Below are 15,202 nucleotides of genomic sequence, written 5' to 3'. Positions count from 1 at the left end.
GGTACAAAATTCCATTGAAAATTTAAAAATCCCGCAATACAGCATTTCTGCTATTACAATCTTGTCCGCAGTATGGACTTGAAGCATTTATTGTAGGCTCGTAAATTGTGTCTGAAGTCAGAATGACAGAGTTACATTTTACTGTGAAGATAAGGGTCTGACGACAGATGGTGTAATTACAGAGGGTGTCGCAAGGAAAGATGAGAGTCGTCGGCTTAGCGGGCGAGGACGATGGATCGCCCGAACAAGTGGATCATGCAAGTTTAATGCCGCGGCCGATAATGAATGGCACCCTCCAAAGAGCGCAGTATAAATATGCCATTAACTTTGGATGAATCTAATTTATCCGCCATTCCCCTCGGGTCGCCGGTTCCGTATTGAACTACTAACTACATTTACTGAGCAGCGCACGAGGCACGTTATGCTCGAATCACATTCGCGGTGGATTTAATTAAAGAACATGTGCATGTTATGTCTCCAGTGACGTTCTATAATATGATTAGCTTTATTCTAAACGAAACATATAAAATCAGATTTTAATAGTATGACACTAAAGAAACGAAGTTTGTTCGTTGGCCATGAGCACATCCTCTTCGTAATTCGTATTCCGCAATCGGATTCAGATATAAGTAGAGAATAATTTATTAAATCTTAAGAGCCTTCAGTATAAAGTTTAAACAAAATGAGTATGTCGCGGGCCGGACCGGCGGCCGCTGCGGCCTGCGACTGACAAAGCGTTATTCAGGTCGACAAGTATTATTGCCTTCGTTGAGAACCATAAGATGTTCGCGTATAATCGCACTCTAAATAAAACTATTGTTAAGAATACTGTGAACTACTTTTTCAACAAAAGGTCTCGTTATTCGAAGAAGCACTTCAGTTCAATATACCGATAAACAGTTCCCGGTGTGGATGCAATATTTGCATTATTATTTTCATTGTTTTTTTATTCTAGATTGAGATAGCCTACTTCAGACTCAAGTACTGGAAACTTATTGAATACTATACGCTGTTTAAGTATTCACATGATTGACACTCGAGTCCAAAGGTGGTTTTTTGATTAATATTAAAATTGCGGTACTCTTAATGCAAAAATAATTATACGCTTATTTTTTAAGTAAAATGCAAGGGATCGATCGATCGATCGATTTAGGACCATGATTTGTTATATTGCATTATCGAAATATGAAAAAGGAAAACTCTAGGACTATCACCGCACTGCCCAAAAATACTTTTATGGGTCTTCTCTCTCGTATCATCTTCTTCTTGCGTGTGAATAAATGTTTGTCTATACCTATGTCTATGTCTGAAAGTTTTTTATACCGTGCAGCGACACAAAACTAGTTAAGTCCTGTACTTAAAGGCAAAAAACAGGGCCCTAATACTTCGCTGTAAATGTGCCTGTCTGTCTACCTGTCGGTCCGTCCATCTCCAAGGTGTATCACATGAAATGTGACAAGGTCACTCAGACTGTTAAACTCTTCAGAGATAATCTATATCTAGATATGTAGGGGTTATGATTTGGAGATGAACGATTGTTTCCGTAGTTCCTATAGCCGCTTATTTATACGAACCCAAGTCTCGAGCTCGACTAACATTTCGCGTTTTTTTTTATTATATTTTACATCCGGAATAGTTTTAACCATTCGTGAATAATGAACAATCAACTTAAACGGTAAAATGTTTGTTTACTTACTCGTTACGGGGCAAGCAGCAAAGTTGTGCGAAATCATTTTGCGTGATAGATTTATCGTTAGTGGCATCAACAGTAACCTATTTGCGATTTGCATTTCGCAACGTTACGTAGGCATAAGTGGCCCGCCCTTGTTGGGTTGCATTAATTACGCTAACATTCCATCTTTATTAAAATCTCCCACTCCGTAGTGGGATTAAACGACACAACATTACACAACACTTGCAGTCTCGTCGCCAGAATGATAATTGACAATTTAACACACACGACCTCCGCTATTAAGGCTAATTAACATTAAAACGACACAATCTTTGTTCAATGCTCCGACAACTGAAGAAAATACTTAATTGCTTGTAGATGAGAGTGCCATAATATTATTAACTAGTAATTTCTTATATCTATCCCTTTGTACTAGCTACTTTTTAGAAGGTTTGAACAGTTTTTCACGAGATTTTCACTAAATTAATTGAGGGGACTATAAGACAGAATATCGCTTATTTATAATGGAAATCTGTTGTTATCTGGCGGGTTTAGGTACACGTAAATATCAAACGTAAATTAAGTCGCAATCATAAGTCGCCACCACCGCCCTTGAACATTTGCAGTGGTGTAAGGTTGTTTGCATTTCTTAGGTCTCCGCAATATTATTGCTGACTTTTAATGGAAAGGAATACGAAAAGGATTGACAAGAATAAAGGAAAGGACTGGGAAGAGTAACGAAAACATACAGGCCATGTGGAACACATTTATGGTAGCTGTATAGGTTTTAATTGCTCTATCACAGTTCTTTACTAAAAACACATCACTTTCGCTAAGTTGTACACTACTGAATAAAACAAACGTATATAAACAAAAATACATTGCCAAAGTAGACATCGATCATGAAATGTTATGAGCGCCTAGTACGCACCATATAATATTGCAATATATTCAGAGTATCATCTCATCGGGCACAAGGTATAGTTTCGATGTGACACAGAAGAGAAGTAAAGGATAACAATAGGGCAAGAGGATCGGTGGAGCCTGCTCAAACACCGGTGAGTCTCCGGTCCCCACGCGACGTCGCCGCCAGCTCTAATTGCATCCTGACAACACTTCGTCTGTTTATCACGTTTAAAAGCCTTGCTCGTCGATGCGTTTAAATCACCGTGAGAAAATTTAAACTTATTAGAAGTGTGACATAAGTTGGTAGAGAATGTTTTAAATAATATCATTAATTTCCATAACATTACATTTCCGGTTAAATGATTGGAATTCCTCGGTAATACATTTCTTTGTTTTGAATGGGTAATTGTATAAATTATGATCTAGCCAAAATTCATAATTGAAGATCATCAGTCTGTCTTTTCTAATTCTTGTGAAAGCGCAACATTTCTCAGCCGAATAAGCAGAAGAATGAGCAAAGACAGGTTGAGTCATTTTCCTTAAAGGAAATGTTGTGAATAAATATTATTATCTTATCAATAGCGTGGTATTGCAAAAGTGGCCTCAGTCGGCGACAGGGCTCGCCAGCAGCGGCTCCGCGCTGGCTCCACCTAACCCACTTTACTCGCACTATCTTTACTTGGTGACTTATCAGAGTACCGTAAATCGATTTGGTTAAAGAACTCCCATTATGAAGTAATTGCAAGTGTTATAATGAGAAATTGTAACGGCATATTTTCTCTTGAAAACTTTAGTGTCTGGATTTAATTCATAAACTTTTTTAGCTGATTAGGGAATCCCTAGGGAAATTAAACAGGGGCTCAAGTATAAATTTCACCTTAAACGGGATGATAGTAAATAATTAGTAATTTCGTAATGAATTGTTTAGAGGCACAATCTACAATTTTTGCTGTCAATCTTATGCAAAACATTTTCTGAGTACATGTATTGTATACATCGTACAAGGTAGAGTCCCAAATTAACATTCAATGTTTATATAGTTTTCAAGATATACTTTACAAATTTTATTACTACAGTTAATAAAATTTTATCAATATTGCTATTTTTTGTAGCATAAATAAAGGATTTTTCGACCTAGAAAAAAATGAAACAAATTCTTACTTTATATCATAAAGTATAAATATGACATACTATTTTGTTATTTATATCGAATGGTATATTAATGTGTCTACTCTGTTTTACCCAAAGAATCGGTGTCGAAATTAATGCAATTGTTGATATTTTTGTTTTTCCTTTTGACGTTAGGAATAAGCAATTAATGCTGTACAAAGACATATTTGAATGTCTTTTTTTATATTACTGTAGTAATAATAATAAGGTAGATTTAACTTTAATAGAACATTAATGTTCCATATTATATCGATGTGTGATCGTCCATTTAGTTTGTTTTTCAACTTAATTTCAAGTCTCGAACCTCTCTTAAAACTTCTGATGGATTTATGATAAGTATTCTTTTATTCTTCTCAATGTATTGAGCCATTCATTAGACACAGCTACCTGCTCCGTGTTCCGAGAAATTTTAGTTTTATTCGTGAAGAACAATAACAGCAGCGTCAAACACAAAGTGCATTTGTCGGGAAAGTTTCGTAATAACATGAAACTACTTATTTATTTCTCGAGCGCAAGGATCTTGAAAGGTGTTCGCCAAGCTCGTTCCTAAACACGTTTCTACTTGTTTAGAATTCTGTCGGTGTCCCTGTAGGCACCGATATGACAATATGAACTTTAATTTGAAACTTTTCGTTGTAGTTTACACTTTACTTCCCACATAGCTAGTTCGTATGAATGACGCCGTACACATGCAAGTTAGATGCTCACCTTTAGCATATATTATGTCTATCTGGCATTCATTTTTAATGCTCCTTTCGTAACATGTTAACACGGCAGAGCTGGGGATCGCGGGATCATTTAGAAAGCACAGGCGAATGGGCCGCTCGGATTCCAACAGAACCGGCTGCTAGCCCCACGCCAGCAGTTTCACAACACTTATACCAACTTAAGCACTATTCACAGTAACAATGATTAGATATCACACAAGTAATAGATCCTGATGGTCACTCGCGTGGAGATCGCGCGTATGTTCAGAGGGGGGAGGGGGGAGAGAGCGGCCGGCAACACACGCTACCTCCGACGCGTCTAACGGCTGACTGACTGGCCTGCACCGGCGGGCGGCGGCGCGGGGCGGCGCGCGGGGCGGGCTCCGCAGCTTGCCCTATAAACTTGCTTTTTGCCCGCTCTCATATCGTGAGTAGGCTGGCAGGCTCCTCGTGCAGTTTGTGAAAGGCAAATTGCACTGCATCGTATTTGATACCTGTTTGAACGCAACTATACCTGCACTGGGCCAATATTTGCCAATCAAAGTTTGCAAGATTTTATGTACGTATTGTAGGTTATCATTTTCAAGACGATTAGGTCTTCTATTACGGTTATCTTTTGAATTAGGTAACATTCCTTCTGTTAAATAGATATGAACAATATATATTTAAATGAGATAAGACATTTACACTTTTTGTATTAAACAAATATTGATATGAGATACATTTATAAAAAAAAAATATTAATGATGTTGTGTTGACATATAACGCAAGATTCTCACCTTCATCCCAGCAGAGCCGTTTTATTCAGCTGGAGCGTATATCCCGCAATTGGACGTGGACCTTTACCACTTGGAGTGGCATCGGAGACACGGTAACCTGTTGGCGTTGCAAAACAAATAGAAAACGAGAAATGGGTTGTAGGCGGGCTGTGAATGGAGCTCACGAGTCGCCGTGAACTCTACGAGCAGCCGCTACCGGGCGCCGCGGAGTGTGGGCAGTTGGGCTGAATGAGTGGTCTGTGTCGCCGCGAGTGGGCCCGCGCTAATCTGCGCTAAGGCGGAAATTACGAAACGTCGATAGGAAAGCCACCGAGCTAACCAACGGGAAACACTACCACATGTTTGTTCTACCTCTTAGTTTGAGTTAGAACAAGCCTGGTTTACTTCATTATGGAAACGTTCTAATGAAAGTGTTTGTTTTTTAGTTTTTCGACGCTTCATTCCATTTTGTTTCAATTATAGGTGTGCATTTGTTGAGAAGCTTTTAAAATCATTCCTGCTGCTAATTTAGCGTGTTAAACCAACTTTAACCACAATTTGAGTGAGAACAACAACCAACGTTGTCTAAGTTCTTTGTTAGAAAGGACAACGAGTAGAATATCGATGATAGGCTCGTAGTCATAAAGTCGCTGGTCCACAAAATAACACGGGCGGATAAGTTTTCCGAGCCATTGCGGGCCGCTGCGGTCGGTCGGTCGGTCGAACGGGCGGCGGTCGCGCGACGTACACTAAATTCCATTATTCGTCTTTGTCCAATTGGGAATGGATAAGAGATTGTTCGCATGCCAGATATCTGAGTCTTCATTTCCAGAATTATAAGATCACTGCTGTGGTTCTGAACATCCCTGAAAGGAATCTTTTGACCAAGACACGTGTGATATTTATTGAGCATATAGCTCACAAACGGAAGTTTATTGATTCGAATACAATTGCTTCTTCTACATATTTTAGTTAATGGTATTTTTCCCTATAGAATCAAATCAAACTATCACCAATCATATAAAAGTCACGTTCCTAATATTAATATTATGAACAGAACCCGAATAGAGTTTTTATTTACTTACTACTAACTTCAACTTTTTATTTACACGTTAACATGATAAGAATAGTGTGTCCCTACGAATAAATAATTTACTTGTAGGTGTGTCCTCAACAAATTTCGAACGATACATCAATAAAAAAATCATGATAACATGTATGATAAGTTCGTTCACCCACTTTATGTCAGTGACTTTTTAGTGGTAAAATTCAATAAACATATAGATAAAATATTTATGCTAATAAACATGAATAATAAGAATTTGGATGTTTATAAGCTAATAAATATATGATTAATTAATATAGGACATAGTACCTACTTCTCGGTATCAGATACTTCAAACCTAGACCTAGCTAGTTGTTATTACAACTAATGAATGATTCGCAATTAACAATAACCAATATTTAGTAGTAATAAGACATAGTAGTGGAATATCATTTAATATACTCTCGTTGAAATATTATGTATTATATTTATTAGCACTATAAAATAGGTAATTTTATCGTGTACATATAAATGAATCAAACTTAAATTTGATGCTCTTGAAATTCATAAGACGTGTTCATCTTCTTAATTTATGCTTTTTGCTACAATAAAAGTTAAATGTATGTAAGTATGTAACATAAGTACAGGTGCATCAAATAGCATGACACATCGAAGCAGCTGGCTCCTGGCCACGCTGGCCACGCTGGCCACGGCGCCGAGGTGCCATAAGTTGACACATGAGCCGAGGCCCCCCACACGCTTGACCCGTCCCCGTCTGGTAGCCACCATCACCGCCTAACATTCAGAGTTGCTCTTCTTTCTTTTAATATGAACTAGAGTACTTTCGGTTTATAGGAAAACTAATACTTTGGTCGAACAGTGAATATAGAATATAGAGTTGATATTTTGGATAGCGTAGGAAAGCGTGTTACTTGAACTTAATATTCGATCCAACTAAGAATAGCAACGTTAATGACCTGTATGTGTCAATTCTATTTATTTACAAAACATTTCATTTTACAAAATTGAAACATCAATATAAAGTACAAATACATTGACTGCATTGAAATTTGAATTTCAGTAACGGTTTATGTTATTTTACCTGACTTACATTAATTATTTCTAAATAAACATTAATAATTCGTTTGATGTACACCGACGACATCATAAATGGCGCAGAATCGATCCTATTCTTGATTGAATCGCATAGCAGACAATTCGTTTGCTATGACTCAGATTAACACGTGCTTGGAGACACATACGCGAGGAAACAGAATTACCAAATCACGACTCACAAAAACTGTGTTAAGATACAAATATAAAACAATAAAATAACAATAAATAAAGTAGGTGTTATATCTAATTAAGGTGACTTTGCTGAAACGCGTGTCACAGCTGGTTTACCATATTGTATTTCGTGTTCTATTGTAATAAACAAATTGTTTATCGCTATGATAAACAAATGGTTGTTTCATATTTCTTTTGATTAGAACGTGACACTGGATACTGGTCTGCTTATTGTCTTGTAGTGTGAAATGTGACTCACGGAGCTATCGGCCGCCGCAGCGCCGCACGCGTGACCGTGCGCGAAGCGTCTTCACTTCTTGATTACAGTAATCGTTCAAAAGTGCTATGAGACAAAGGCGGCAGACCAGGAAGTGCGTTTATCGATTTGATAACCTTGAAAATAAACTTTATAATCACGTCAAACACAACAAAATTAGTTTCAAACATATTAGCATGTAGAGGTATACGTAAGCTTTGTTTTATTCTTGTGCTATGGTATAGTTATAAGATTGCATAGAAATGGAATGACAGAATGAATTTATTTGTTATAGAAAAAAGAATACTGAATTATTTATATGTATACGTTTCAAATCCGTATAAATAATTTAAATGAAAGTTCTAGTTAGTTCATAATGAGTTATAGAGTAATGTGGTGGTCGGCAGTTGGCGCAGTGGAGACGGGCGCGAGGGCGCTCAGTAATCTCAGATAACGATACGGTCGCAGCTCGCAGGTAAAGCGATAAATCTTATTAAAACTCTCATAACTGCTGATACGAATATGTGCCAAGGTGTGCTGCTCTCCAAATTGTTTCATTTGCGTTCCGAATGCAGTGCTGTAGCGCGGTCACAAAAGGTAACGCGTGCTCTATACACTGTTATCATAATAATACTTTCGTTCTATATATACTCGATACTTAGAATAAAGAGATTTTAGCTTTATATATTCAAGAAATCTCCGAACATTCTTTGTTCTTTGTAAATAGTGAGGTGAATACTATTTTTGGACGCATATTTATTTACTAGAATATTGAATACTAAATTTTGAATTCTTGTAAACATTAATTAATTGTGCATTTGATGATTCAAAAGCGCTTCTGAAGGAAGTCTTGTTGAATGAATAAATGTTTGAGTTTCTGTTTCGAGTTTAAAACTCGTATATTTCTATTAATCGTTTCTATACGAAAAGCCAGGATATTATGCAATGTTTGCAAGATTGTCTAAATATAATTATTTAAATAAATAAAAAACAATCTTCTTTATTCAAACCAAAACCTATATTATTAGGATAAAATTTATTTAAACGAGACACTAATCCATATTTGGTATATTTTTGTAAAATTTCTCTAAAATTTAATTTCTCTACAAATAAAATTGCAGTAAGGTCTAACTTTACATAGTACTACTCGTCCACCCGGCTGCGCCTGACGCACACACTACCGAAAGAGGCTAAACTGACTAAACTGAGTATTATTTGAGACATTGGCCGTTTCACAAGCGGCAATTCTGTTCCCAACCGAATTTATTTATTTTTATGATCCCCTCGAGATCGGGGAAATTAGATACTGTGCGCCCCTACGAGTGCCGTGTTTTATTGTCGGAGCCCTTTCGGTGGAGCGGCCTTCCCGCTAAGGACCCTAATTCGTCATATTGCAGTAAGACGCCCGCTTCACAATAGCTGCTTCGTGGGCTTTATCAAAATATACTATAAGATATCGCACTACTGGTTTATTGTGCTATGTCGCAAAAACTTTCACATTTTGGTCTACTCACTAGTATCAGACACGAGTAGGCTAACGATTTATTACATAAAGACTCGTCCTTACACCTGTCAGTAAATAGCGATCTACGTTAATTTGTAAACATGGGACTTGCCTGATGAACGTCAAGACATGTAAATTGAACGACATCAGAATTAATAAAGCTCACTATTAATGAGCGCTAAGTTGTGTTATGCTTCTGTCGCCTCTTATAGTCGTCACACAATAAGCAGGTGTCAAATTTGTGTACCCAATTCGTAGGGATGACGTATAAATTTCCGCATACAAACTATAATAGATGTATCTGAAATCAACGTAGGTAGTTAGTAAATTATTGAGACCTAGAGAATTAATATTAAGCTTGTATATGAGGCTAAGTGTGCATGTGTGCGTGTGTGCGTGTGTGAGTGTGTGGACGGTTCCTATGCAACAATAGACAGACGCCAAGATCGGCCGCGTACGGCTTCCAGTAGCGGAGGGCGATATTGAAGCATGTGAGGCATTAAGGTCGCCGCAATAAAGGAGATGAGAGGCAAATGAAATTCCTCGCAGGCATTGCGGGCGCCAGCTGCAGCGTGGGACGTGGGATCGATTAGCAGATGGTAGCATGTGTTCAGTAATCACGGTATCGAACACCCCTAGCTAGGTGCTTCGGCTTTTCCTAGAAGGGTATAGTTTGTGTTACATTGATTCTATAAGTTTATTGCTAATACTTTCAAACGTGCGCTTAGATTCTGGTCTAAAGGTAAAATATTTCAACTTATTTATTTTTCATGCAGTTTTGCTAAATAGATCGAAGACAGCTTATTTGCAAGATTTGCATCGTATAAGATTTTGTGGACGATGCTTTTACAATGGTTTGATGAAAATTAGGTCGCAAATTCATTCAATCATTTAATTTGTCCCTAGGTGTGATTATCCCACCTATAAGGAAACGTAGTTTGATTAAGAGTTTATTGAATGTTTCCTCAGTTTGGACATTGAAGACTTACGCCGCGGCGCGTTATTGATCACGTGACCCCGTGGTCAGGCGGCGGCCGCTCGCCGCTCGCCGGTCGTGGGTTCCATTACTGCGCAGGAAGTGCTCATTACGACCACACCGGTAGCGTACATGTTATATACTATTTGTTTGTTTAGACTAACATAGAGTCGACCGATTTAATGAAATTAACATTAAATAGTAAAAACAACAAATTACAATAGTGTTCCTTTTACAATGAAAATGTTAATGAAACATTGATTATTATCAAGTATCCATCTTCATATGTCGTAAGGACTGTTCCATCTTAAAATATGGTGAAAAAAACTTCTATTCTATCACGTATGGAACTATCCGCCTCTGGGTTCAAATAATTTATGTAAGTTAACATAACTGTGTAAGATTGTTATACTCATTATCTATGTTGACAACACTTCTATCAAATATTTAATTAGGTAACTAATCGTTATAGCGTGTAATTAATTATTTATATACCAGCCTTCTGGTCGTACATCAATATAACAGACAGTTGACGTTTAAACTTATTCTTGGTTAAGCAATTACACGATTCTATACACAATTTCTTCAATAAATTTTTATCGTTATTTAAAAACAGAGTCATACGATAATTCCGACTTATGTTTTCAGCGCCGTTACTGTGTCATATGGTGACTAATGTGTTATAATGTAATTCTATACAGTTTAGTGTAGAATTTAGTATGCCTTAAAGGGTTTCGCGTGTTTGTCGGGCTTCCGCGGTCGGCTCGAGTTGCGGTGAGGTGCGAGGCGAGCGGGGCGCATGGGGCGCCGGGGCGCGCGGGGCGGGGGCGTCTTATCACTGATAACAGCGCGATAAGCAGCTACTTTCCAGGATTAGGCCGTAATTGGCGACTATCAGTAAGCAATAACACGTAACCGCGCTCCGAATAAACACTGATTATCTGTCAGCCATGCACTCGTGCACACACGCTACTATACCGATGTTTGCTGATGGCCTCATTTCGAATAACACGGAAGTTTTATTTGAATTTTATAATATAGATATATTTATATGTTATTTGCTCTCTCGATAACTGTAAAGATAATGTTTGTAGAGACAGGCAAGTTTTATTTTTAATAAACTATATATACACGTCTCTAGTTACACGTGTTATCATTTTTCTATAATAATTATGGTGCAGATCAATAATCCATACAATTATAATATATGGGATTTGGTTACGTCGATGATTAAATTATACATGATAAAATTGAAGCGATATATCGTATCATATCTGGATGACAGTAAAATCCACGATAATTTAATGTAATGACATCGTTTAGTTAATTCAATGGGTAATTAAACAAAACAGCTGTGACATATTATTACTGCTCCGATTTTGCAGGAGCAATAATATGATAGCGTATTTTATTATCTGTTACGAAGGTAATGTTACGGTCCATATGTAATATTCTTTACATTTTTTATGAGCAATAAATGTCATGAAATGTTATGAAAACAGTGAAAAATAATTTGATTAATTTTAACTAATGCAAACACGCCGACTGCAAGTCTTGTTTATCTTATATCTTCTAGCTTACATAGAGTTACTTCATATCGCATGAGATCCTCGTCCCATAGGAAGCAAACAGACAGCCGACAGCGACGCCGCGTAGACAATAAATGCCAGCAATAAATATTTACAACCATTATATTTTTGGTCACAAAGCTGTCACGGAATTCGTCGATGATATCGTAACCTGCCTCCTAGGTTTCCTATCACATATATAACAAGAGTCTATAATTATTTGAAATTGTGTTATTCAATTCCACAGCGAGCATAATTTATATATTGGTGATCGACATTTTCACATAGTTCGCTCGTCACTTCTACAGAAGCAGCAAACAAGTAAACTTCACCCAGTGATTTGATGAGTCTCTAATAAACTTAGGCTCTTGTATCAGTTCACGCTATCGATGTTTACTTATATTTGTGTGTTAATTAATTGGTTACCGGCAGCGGCCAGAAATCCGATCCGCTCAATACTTTAAGCTTGAAACGTTCTCAACTAATCCAGCTAAATTGATTGTTAGCGTTTATTGTAGTTTTTGTTCTTCGTTATCCTTACGAATCCTTTCTTACAAGGAAATATTGCATTAGGATGAGTTTGTGGAATAGTTTGAGATAATCATTTTTTTTAAGTTTCTAATAATTATGTTAAAATGCGTTAAGGAAATAATAATAAAATCGTTACTACTGGTTATGAAATATTATATATCATCACCCTTATGAATTTTATACTTCATCGAATGAATATTCCAAGAAAAAAAAACACTAGTCTAGAAAAGTAGGGAGAACTGGATCTATTCCATTACATTAATTACGGTACAACAGAAGTTCATACACGTGTATATTTTGTATATCTCAGTAAGTTTCGGAAGGGAGTCTAAAGGACGTATCGACAATTGATGTGCGACCGACGAATTACTTCACGAGATTGATGTCATGGCTAGGGTTGTCGGAGAAACTAATGCCTATCTTCCGTTTTATTTATTCAATTAAATCATTCAATTTAACGTAAGAGGACGTAAGAGGAATTAAATTTTGAACTCTTTTAAATACACTCAGTATTTCAAAGACGTCAAAACTTTAACTTTAGCCAAGAAATTGGATTTTTTAAATGAACAGTTGACAGCCCTGATGTTCACCCCCTCGCCCCGGTGCTCCCCCCTCCCCTACGCCCCACCCGGCCGGTGCGTATCTTATTACTCCGGGAACTCACGCACAAGTGCCGACACCGGCTATAGTCCTTTGTAAACTGATAAGTTTCGATTGTTATCCACATTCAACTTCGATAATACATATACGATTGTAATCTGCAGGGATATGATCTTTCTTGAAATCAAAGTTGAAAAAGTCACAGTCATATTTTACGACGCGCTTCTCGAGATCTTTTGAAATGTCACGTTTTTATAGTCAACGCCATTTAAAGGTCTGTTTCTGGGAAGAGAGGAGCTCGAACAGAATCTGTGTTTATTTATAACAAACGTGGTCATAACTTTTGACTTCATAATATAAATAGTCACGTTTGCCCCGACTTCACCCTTGGCACATTTTTTCTTTCGATAAGTAAATGAAATAGTAGAAAATGCTACTGTTTCGTACAGTGAGTGGGGCATCCGAAGGCCCGTCTCCTTTTCCTCACCCTTCCCAGTCTCTTCCCTCTTTCCTGTCGCAATCCTTTTCTTATCCCTTAGCTAATCCTTAAAGCGGCCAGCGCATTTGCAGACACTAGTGCTTTTTTACAAGTCCTAATTTTATTTAAATTGACATGAAATTGATAAAAGTCATAATTGATTGCCATAATTTAGAGAAAATAAGTGTGTGTGTGTGTGTATGTGTCAGACCTTTTGTGAGAACCTTTTTAAATGTATGTAAATAAACATAAATTATTAAAAAATTAATACTAAGATCATCGCAATTTCGGAGATAATAAATAGTAGTAGTATAACTAAGGTATAGCTTAGTTATGCAAAATGCGCTTCAGGTTATTTTTAATAGAAACAATACAAAAAATCATGACACGTCGTAACATGAGCTTTGAGCTTGTGCGCAACTTTGTAGAGTGGACTGAGATTGGGTTGCACAGTTTGTTTTTGTATATCATATTATTTATGAGGATGATTCACTAGTCAGTGACATCTCAGTCACATTTCTACAGTGAAGCCTAGATTTGCAATAATTAGTTCATATATTTCAATCACAAAAAAAGAATGTCACTTCTCCACTAGAGGACTTCACTTTATATTTTTCGGCGATTGAAAATAAGAATAAATATTAATTTGTTAACCCACTATAATAACTGGAGCGAGCCGAAAGAATTTAAGAGGGAAACGTGTGTAGCCCAAGGATGGGTGCGCCGAGTATACGAAAATATCGCGACGTCGGCAATTCTTCACGACTCGGCCGTCGCGCATAAAAGTTAAACGGTGAAAGCGATTCGGACCACCGCGATAAAGGTTATGTTATAAGTTAAGAAAGTGTCAACATCACTCAAACAATTTGTAAGTATAGCGCTCGAGATATGCAGCCGACGATAAAACTTCCAAGCGTGTGTTGCCATGTACTTTACGCATAAATTGAATAAAGTTTGACGCATAGTTTATCATGATTGGCTGTGAGTTTGATATGTTGCGTATAGTCGAAGCTGGTATTAGACATGTAAATTGAATATTCGCGGATAGTTGCTTCGGATATCGGCAATTATCTTAATCGCCAATTACTGTACTATAACTGTATACAATAGTAATGTACCGAAACCATGATACATTTTCGTTGTATCAAATGCTAAAGATTATTCATCTGAATATTTAAATGCATTGTTTTTTTATGGCCGATGTACTTAAGTACTAATTGCGGACATATAGTATATCTAGCTTAATATGTTGTTTATAATTATTTTAGTAGTAAACAGTATGGGATAGCATACATCGCTAGTAGAATGTTAAGCGGCTGAGATTTTCTTTCTTTATTATTGACTTTATCTCGTAAATGTTTCACTAAGTGCACAGTCACACCTAACACCTTCCACCGAAGCGAGAGTCGCGCAAAAAGCCGCGCTCGGCTCACCGCGCGTCCTTCAGACGGCGCAGCGGGGCTGGAATGTTCGCTCATATTTATAATCTCTATTGATACACATACTGTATTTATCAGGTCAGCTACATATTTTATTATTCTCTATTAATATAGCGTATATGTAATCAATATTTTTTACTCAGTCCAGTATGTATTATTTATATCACTCAATTTTTCTATGTAAACTTTGTTTCCTATGTGTCCCTCTTCCTTCCTGGATCCAATAGTGTATAGACGTGTCCGTGCTAATTATTCACTTAAAAATAAATTAAATTTGAGTAAAATAAATCAAGTGAAATAATAGG

General features: G+C 37.0%; 1 protein-coding gene across 1 annotated transcript in view; it reads right to left on the bottom strand.

Annotated features, from left to right (window-relative positions):
- The window catches only part of LOC119833406 (fat-like cadherin-related tumor suppressor homolog), a 50,907-nt gene extending 46,125 nt beyond the window's left edge, over positions 1–4,782 (bottom strand). The window contains exon 1 of the mRNA XM_038357397.1: positions 4,457–4,782. The gene's annotated coding sequence lies outside the window, so the exon portion shown is untranslated. The remainder of the gene's footprint in view (positions 1–4,456) is intronic.
- Between the last annotated feature and the right edge of the window lie 10,420 nt (positions 4,783–15,202).

This window comes from Zerene cesonia, chromosome 17, assembly GCF_012273895.1.
Source record: "Zerene cesonia ecotype Mississippi chromosome 17, Zerene_cesonia_1.1, whole genome shotgun sequence".
NCBI classification, from domain to species: Eukaryota; Metazoa; Arthropoda; class Insecta; order Lepidoptera; family Pieridae; genus Zerene; species Zerene cesonia.
The sequence above is the reverse complement of the archived record's forward strand: the minus strand, read 5'-3'. Positions and strand labels throughout refer to the sequence as shown.